Below are 8,922 nucleotides of genomic sequence, written 5' to 3'. Positions count from 1 at the left end.
TGATTTTTCTTTTTCTTCTCGGGCATCAGTCGATCGACCAATATGTCCAGTTGATCGGAGCCATTTGGTGTTCACAATTAAGCATATGTGGTCGTTGGTCAATGGTCGATACAAAACACAATTTATACTTCACAAACAACTCTACAATTAGTAAAGAGGCAAGTAAAGGTCGGATCCCAAGGGACGGGTATTGAAATGAAGATTCTATTGTAACTAGTGGTGTCTAGGGGTGTCACAAATTGGGTTGATGTAGAAGGTTACTAAACTAAAATAGCAATGAAAATAAACTAACAAGGTAAATAAAATAAGGGTGTAAACAATTGATTAAAAGCACTAGGGTGTCATGGGTTCATAGGGGAATCATGGGATATGATCATACAAACATGTTCTCAAATTATAAGCAAGCAATTATTGTTGTGATGGATTGAGTTGGGTTATATCTTACAATCCTAGGAAAGTTTGGGTCCCGGAGCCGAATCTCTTGGATTGTACAACACCTACAAGTCGACTTAATCTTCCCTACTTAACACATGCATGGTCTAACAAGACTCGAGTTGGGTTATGTCTTACAAGTCAAGTTGAAAGGATAGAAGATGATAGTAAATGCAAGGATTCATAGGCTTAGCATTTCATCAAATATAACATGTGCATGTATTAAGATCAAAACAAGCAAGCAAATAAGATATGAAAGCATATTAATTTAAGCATGAATCATTCCCCATGTTGGTTTCCCCTAATCACCCATTAAACCCTAGCTAAGAGACTACTCACTCATTATCATATTGATCATGCTAGAAAGGTTGTCAATCATACTAACATAATGAAACATGATGAATAAGTGAAAGTAATTAGCAATAATTAAAAAGGGATTAAGAGATTATACCTACTAATGATTCCAATAATAAAGCAAGAATAATAGAAGTACTTGAATCCTAGATTGAGAGGTTGTCAATCTCCCAATAATAACCCAAATAATCTTCAATTACCCAAAATAAAGTAAGAACTAGAGAGAGATTAAAGAACTAAAACTTGGATTAAAACTTGATTAATACTTGATTACAATATTGAAGAGAGTTTTGATTGATATTAACTACACTAATTATTGATAAGAAGAACATGCTCCTCTAATTAGACTAATGGGGTATTTATAGTGAAAATTAGGGAGGATGCATTAGGGTTAACTAAGGGCTAAACTAATAATTACACTTTTTAAGTTGAGCAAGGAGCCTCCGGGATTATCCGAGAGAAGGGCTTCTCTTATCGATGCTTGAGGAATGAAAACGTGCTGTGCTGCGATCCGTGCGGATGGGAGTCGGGACGGCCGGATCTGGGCTGAGGAATCCGAGCGGATTCTTGGGCAAGACGCTCGGACTGGCGAGGGGGAATCCGAGCGGATTCCTTTGCGGGACGCTCGGATTGGCGAGGACGGACGGATTCTCTACAATCCGTTCGGATTGTAGTTCAAAGAAACTTTCCTTCTTCTTTTTCTTCCCTTTTCTTCATGAATTCCTTGGGGATTTCCTTGGGGACTCAAGGATCCTTTTCTCAACAATGCTCTTCTACTATGCTATGTACAAAGGCCTTCTAGTCTTGTCTCTCCTTGATGCTTGGTCATTGAATATGATCAATTTAGCCTTGTTTTGCCATGAAAATGCAAGATTCTTACTCCTTTCCTACCAAGGGATCAAAATCTCAAAGAATATGCAAAACAAAGAACTAAAGATAAGAAATGACCCAAATAGGCACTAAAAAGCATGGAAACAATGGTAATTCGGGGGCTAAATATGCGCCAATTATGGTCGCATCAAATATCCCCAAACCGAACCTTTGCTCGTCCCGAGTAAAGAGGTGACAAAGACTAGGACCAATACTAACCTAACCTAATAATAATAGCCGATATGAGACAATTAGCGGGTCTCACTCCGCCCCTTCAACTCACAACAAGACAACCATGAGGTAGGATGCCTTCTTGCAAGGCAAGGTGGGGCTTGCCAAAATGGCGACACATCCAAACTTTAAAGCACACAAAAACACATAATGGATGCATCTACAAAAAGAATAGCCACTTTCCTCATCTAAGTGGCGGAAATTATCTACAAGGGAAGCAATTCAAGGGTACACAATCCTTCATAGATGCAATTTGTTCAAACTACTAAGCCTAGAAGGATACCAATAAATCACCTCCAAAAGGTGTCAAGCTAGGGTACCTTTGTCCTCAATCGTTAAATGCTTTTGTCAAGAGTAGTCTCCCTATGGTGTTAGAAACACTGGAGGATCGCGGAATTCCCCCTCTTGCCTAGACAAGAAGAAGGGTCGTCCCCTCTCTACCATGCACAAAGATGGATATGATGGATAAAGGGATCGATAGTATTTGAGTTTCATTTTGGGAGTTTGCTTTTGTTTTTGTTTTTCCCCCCAATTTCTTTGGCATTTGACTTTTTGAGAACACTTTCTTTGCCATTCTTTTTGATTTTTGGCATTTCAATACTTGACAACTTTTTGCATTTCTTTTGAACATTTTCAAAGTCACCCCAATTAGTAACGAGGGTGCCTTGTATTTGAAGCTTTAGGAGTCTATTTTTGCTCCTCTTTTCATTTGATGCATTTTTGCAAACTTTCTTTTCTTTTTTCATTTCTTTGAACTCAAATTGATTTCTTTTTGTTTTGTGCCCATTCCCTTTGATGACAAAAATATGGTAGAACATGGATGAATGATAGAAGTATGCATGGTTTCAAGGGTCACCTTGGAATAAACGGTAGCCAAGGAGTTATCACACCACAAGGTACTCTTGACTCGGCCTTAATCCATGGGTCAAAGGATACTAGCATGACACATCCTAGGGTGTTTTACAAGTATTCTAACAAACAAAGTCTTAAGAATAAAAAGCATCTACTAGGGCCTATATACACTTGTCAAGCTTCCCAAATAGACGGTTTCGCAAAATTTTTCTAACATGCAACTACATGCCATGATGCAACTAACATATAAATATCCTAATGCATATGATTCTACCAACTAATATGTCATATAAACTAAATGCAAGTCCTAAGTTCACATTGTTATACCGCATCAATCAAAATAAAGCCACATAGTCATTAACATAAAGAGGAAAAAGGAGATTGGAAAGATCATACCATGCGGTCTTCAATATCCTCATGTCTCGGATGTGGCGTAGTCAATCAAAGTGAACAAGGATAAAACAAACACAATATATACAAGACAATATATACAAAGGAAATGAACTTGTTTTTGGTTTTTCAATTTTTAAATTTTTATGATTTTTGAAATTTTTTCAATTTTTATGGTTTTTGAATAAAAGTTAAGTGTTAGAATTCCCATCCCCACACTAATATGGGCATTGTCCTCAATGGCCAAAATGATGGAAATTATGCAAAGATGATGCATGATTTCTATACTAAATGCAATTCTACACTAAGCTATACTACATGATGCATGGTTTTTGTTATGACGGAGAGGATAATTTAAATTACCTCCCGTTGCGTATGCATTAACTTCCCCAAACCAAGTAAGACACTATTGCTAATGTCAAAGCATGGGGGAGTTCATGCACATGCTATGCTATGCATGAAACTAGATTGTCATTTTGGATTTTCAAAAATGGGAACAATAAAGAACACCTCAAAGGAACCGAGGTGTGAGTCCTTTGATGTTGCTAGGACTAAACCAACAATGATCAAAATAAAATACAAAGAGATATAGACAAACCATGGGAGTGTAGGAGTCTCCAAGGCTAGTCTTCCATCATGCTACTATCACCATCACTTCCCTCATGAGAAGTGGTCACATTGCCACTTTCTTTGGCACTTTCTTCTTTGCTTTCTTCATCACCATCTTCACTATCTCCTTCTTCATCTCCACTTGCTTCTTCCTCAATATTATCATCAATCTCCTCGTCATTTCCAACAACCTCATTGCCTTCCACCACGTCCCTTGATGCACCCGGAAATAAGGCTTCTTTATCCGCCCAACTAGGCAAAGGACAAGATGGATCGAGGAGTCCTTGCCTAGCTAGATGTAGGAGGGGAGGATATTGAGCCAAATATGCATTCTTCCGATCTTCATAAGCTTGCTTGTGCATGGCTTGCATAAGAAGAGTTACATAGTCTTTCCCAATTTCAACTCCTTGCGGTTTGAACTCTTCATAATCATAGGGGTAAGGTGGTATAACAATGGAAGAGGAGGGGGTTTCATGATCACCCTTTTGTTGTTGAATGATGTACTCGGCTTCCTTGGATAGGGGAAGTAAATAGTTGGTCCGGTGGACACTAAGACGGCAAATCTTTGCGGGTAAAGTGAATGATCGAGCCTCACTTGTAAGCCACCCATACTTGGTATCAAGGGGATTGTGAGCAACCCACTTAAACTTGTTAATCAAGATGGACATATCAATAAGATGGCCACCATCCTTAGCCGTGTACTTGCTATCCTTATTGAAATTAGGATCAAAGTGCTTGGCTAGGACCGTGACAAGGCCGCCATTAACAATTACGGTTTGACCCTTCTTCCCACTATCTACATGGAGCCATCTATCAACCAATAGCCTCAAAGAATTGTAAGGCTTGGTGTGAATTCTTCCAATATTCAAAGTTGATTCAAGGAGAATAAAATCGAGTCCCGTGAAATGATTGGTGTCTTTCCTAGCAATTATGGTATTTCCCACAACTTTGTGCCATATTCTTATGCCCGGATGATGGACCAAAAGAGCACGACAAGCTTTAAAATCTTCAAATTTCTTCCCGGAGATTGCCTCCCAAAGAGGCTCGGGATCATACTTCCCATATTGCTTATAAAATTTATGTTCATCGCTAAGACCCAAAATTTCACCTAATTCCGGAAAGGTAATGCGTCTACTAGTGTTAGCTAGACGAAACTCAATATTTTCCCTATTCTCAACTTTTGTCACTTTTAAAGAACTTAAGAATTCCAAGACAAGGGAGGGGTATGTTACTTCCTTCATTTCAAACAATTTCTTTAAACCCATGGCATTGAAAAAGACTCTTGTTTGTTCAAGAACACCCAACTTCTCTAAAGCATCTTGGCATATGAATTTGGTGGATTGAATTTGTTTCATAGCAAACTTGACAAATGTATTTCTATGGGAATCGGAAATGAATGTTACCTCCGGATAATGCAAGAGTTGATTAATTACCGGAGTAGAGGGTGATGCTTCCATAGGAATTTGTTGTTGTTGTTGCACTTCCAAGCTTGGTGTTGATACCACCATTGCCAAAGCTTTCTTCATTTGTAGAGCTTTTTGCCTTTGAGAGAGAGTTGTAGTCTTTGGTGCCTTTGTTGCCTTTGCTTTTGCTTTTGTTGCTCCCTTTGTTCTTGCCATTTGATGAGCTAACCAAGAGAAAGATCAAAAATCTTCAATTTGTAGAATGCCCAAATCGATTTTGAAAGTGAAAGGCTTTGCCTTTATGAGAACAAAAATCGACTCAAAGGTGAAGATTTTGTTCTTGGTTTTGATTGTTAATGAAGATGGAGTGATTGATTTGTTATTTGAAAGATGGTTTGATTTGATTTTGGTGAGTTTTGTTGAGGGTTTTTGTTTTTGAGATGGAGAGGATGAGGGTTTTGATGTTATGGGTAGTGTTTATGAATGAATGAATGAATGAATGAAGGTGGGGTGGGTATTTAAAGAACTCGACAATATTAGGACGCAGGGGCAATCCGTGCGGATTAGGCGCAATCCGCTCGGATTCTTCAGCTTCAAATTTTCAAAAATCCCGCCTAGAGACGGGCGGATTCTGGGAAATCCGTTCGGATTCTGCTGTTGAGAGACGGGCGGATTTCGTTCAGGATGGACGGATTCTTGTCCAGAGATTTTTCCTTGTTTTTCTTCAGCTGCCAGACGGGCGGATTGTTCACAAGACGGACGGATTCTGTGAGACGGGCGTCTTTCCAGAAATCCGCTCGGATTCTTCAACGATCAAGAATTTGCGCTTTTCACTCAGCCCAAGACGGGCGTCTTCTCAGCAGGACGCCTGGATTCTCTGCAGACGGGCGGATTCTCGAGAATCCGCTTGATTGGTCCTTGTGTACACGGATTGATTCCATCCGTGCACCAACGCATTCCCTTATCATTCTTTCTTTCTTTCAAATCTTGTGTTCTTCATTGCGGGGGCACTACTAAGGCATGAATAGCCTAGGCAATTGCCATCCCCACACTAAGGTAAAGCACTACACATCAATTAAAATCATTAGTCCCTCCCTCACTTCTCTCTTTTCATGACAATTATTTTGATCAAAGTAAATAAATCCAAAAATGACAAAAAATGCAATACAAAAATTAAATGTAAGTTAGGGAGTTAGAAATATTTACAAGTGGTGGTTTAGGGAGGACTCCACCAAACTCTCATTCTTGATGAGATGTCAAGGGGGCATGTTCAAGGTGTTGTTGATGTTGCTCAACACCTCGAAGAAGTAATTAAAAGCTTGTTCATTGTTGTGGTAGAGGTCCTCAATAGACCGTGGCCCTTGTTGTTGATCATGATCGATGGCATGCCCAATGTAGGGATTAAAGATCCCTTCAAATTCGTCGTCCCAAAGACCACAAACTTCATTGAGTTGATCATTGAAAATCTCTTGCTTGGATGGAGACAACTCTCCCAATTTCTTCTCTTGGCCAATGAGGCCATCTTCTTTTTCCTTGGTTGATTTTGATGAGCTTTGCAAGCTCTCCTTGTCACAATTTACTTGCTCTTTGAATGGAGCATCTTCAACTTTCTTCCTCCATTGGAGTTCCGATTTCTTCTTCTCATCTTTCCGGCTATAATGATCAATCATGAAACATGGCTCATGCAAACGAGGAGCTCTCATGGTCTTGTCAAGATTAAAAGTTATACTTTCATCTCCCACTTCTAGAGTGAGCTCTCCATGTTTCACATCAATCACCGCACCCGCGGTGTGTAGGAAAGGTCTTCCTAAGATGATTGGAATGTTGGAATCTTCCTCCATATCAACAATGACGAAGTCCACCGGGATGAAAAACTTCCCAATTCGCACGGGGACATCTTCCCATATCCCTAATGGTGTCTTCGTCGATCTATCGGCCATTTGAAGAGTGATATTGGTGCATTTAAGCTCTCCCATTCCCAACCTTTTACTTACCGAGTACGGCATGACACTCACACTAGCCCCTAGATCACATAAGGCTTTGTTGATCGTCGTGTCGCCAATGGTACACGGTATTGAGAAGCTTCCCGGATCCTTTAACTTTGGAGGTGAACTCCCTTGAAGTATGGCACTACTCACCTTGGTGAAGGCGATAGTCTCAAGTTTCCGGATCGACTTCTTCTTTGTGAGGATATCTTTCATGTACTTTGCATAGGCCGGAACGTGATTGATTAATTCCGTGAAAGGAATTGAGACTTCTAAGTTCTTCACAATTTCCATGAACTTTCCAAGTTGATCATCAAATTTAGGCTTGGCTTGACGACTTGGAAAAGGAAGTCTAATCACAATGGGCTCCTTTTCTTTGGCTTTGTCTTCATTTTTCTTTGAGCTTTCTTCTTTTAATGATTCCCCTTCTTTGGGACCTTGCACCACAACTTCATTCTCACTAGCTCTCACAACTTCATCCTCAACTTGCTTCTTCGGTGCTTCATATCTTGTACCACTTCTCAAGTGAATGGCACTAACCGTTTCATGTCTAGGGGGGTTACTTTGTGGTGGTAATTGCCGCTTTTGTCTTTGTGAGCTTGAAGATGCTAGTTGGGTCAATTGTGTTTCCAACATCTTGGTGTGAGCTAGAATGTTGTTGATGGTGGTATCTTTTGCTTGGCTATCTTTTTGCATTTGGGTGAAAAATTCTTGTTGATTCTTTTGCATTTGAAGGACCGCTTTTTGGACATCAAAACTTTGGTCATTGTGGTGATTGTATGGATTTTGATTTTGGTAGCCTTGGTTTTGATTGAAAAAGGGTCTTTGATTTTGATTTCTCATGGGTGGTGGAGTGTATGTTGTTTGAGGGTTTTGGACATTTTGGCTTTTGTATGAGAGATTTGGATGGAACTTGGTGTTTTCATTGTAAAAATTTGAATAAGGGGTGCCACTTTTGTAAGCTTGGAAAGCATTGACTTGCTCGGTTGTTCCCCTACACTCACTTGAGTCATGACCCAAGGTTCCACAATTCTCACATATCCCGCTTGGGATTGATGAGGATGCCGTCATGGCATTGACATGATGCTTCGATGATTTTGAGTTTTCCTCAAGTCTAGCCATAGCTTGTTCAAACTTCAAGTTGATTGTGTCAATGTGAGCACTAAGTTGAGCACCCAATTGAGTAACGGTGTCCACTTCATACTTCCCTCCTCTAGTAGCCTTGCGAGGCCTACTATATTGCGAATTATGGACCGCCATTTCCTCAATCTTGTTCCATGTTTGATTGTCATCAACTTCGGTGAACATTCCATTTGATCCCATATTGAGAATGTTCCTTGAATCTTCATATAAACCATTCCAAAATTGTGGCACTAAAAACCATTCGCTAAGTCCATGGTGAGGACATGAGCGACAAATACCTTTGAACCGCTCCCAAGCTTCATACAAAGATTCTTCATCCCTTTGCTTAAAACCCGTAATTTGAGCTCTTAGCATATTGGTCTTTTCCTGGGTAGAATTTTTGTAGAAAGCTAGAGCTAGCTTCTTCCAAGAATCTATTCCAAGGGTGGCCTTATCAAGGCCCTTCAACCATTGCTTTGCGGTGCCGATTAACGAAAAAGGAAATAAGACCCATCTTATTTGGTCTTGAGTCACGCCCGTTTGAGAGATAGCTTCACAATAATCACAAAATGTTTCCATATGAGAATGAGGGTCCTCACTAGGCATTCCCCCGAATTGGCTCCTCTCAACTAGTTGGATGAAGGCGGACTTGGCAATAAAGTTTCCGGTAAGAT

General features: G+C 40.0%; 1 non-coding gene across 1 annotated transcript; it reads left to right on the top strand.

Moving 5' to 3' along the window:
- Positions 1 to 8,516: 8,516 nt before the first annotated feature.
- Positions 8,517 to 8,623, top strand: LOC141593509 (small nucleolar RNA R71). Its single transcript, XR_012521588.1, has one exon. It is a non-coding gene; the product is annotated as a small nucleolar RNA R71 (small nucleolar RNA).
- The last annotated feature ends 299 nt before the right edge of the window (positions 8,624 to 8,922 follow it).

This window comes from Silene latifolia, chromosome 7 (genome assembly GCF_048544455.1).
Source record: "Silene latifolia isolate original U9 population chromosome 7, ASM4854445v1, whole genome shotgun sequence".
Lineage (NCBI taxonomy): Eukaryota > Viridiplantae > Streptophyta > Magnoliopsida > Caryophyllales > Caryophyllaceae > Silene > Silene latifolia.
The sequence above is the reverse complement of the archived record's forward strand: the minus strand, read 5'-3'. Positions and strand labels throughout refer to the sequence as shown.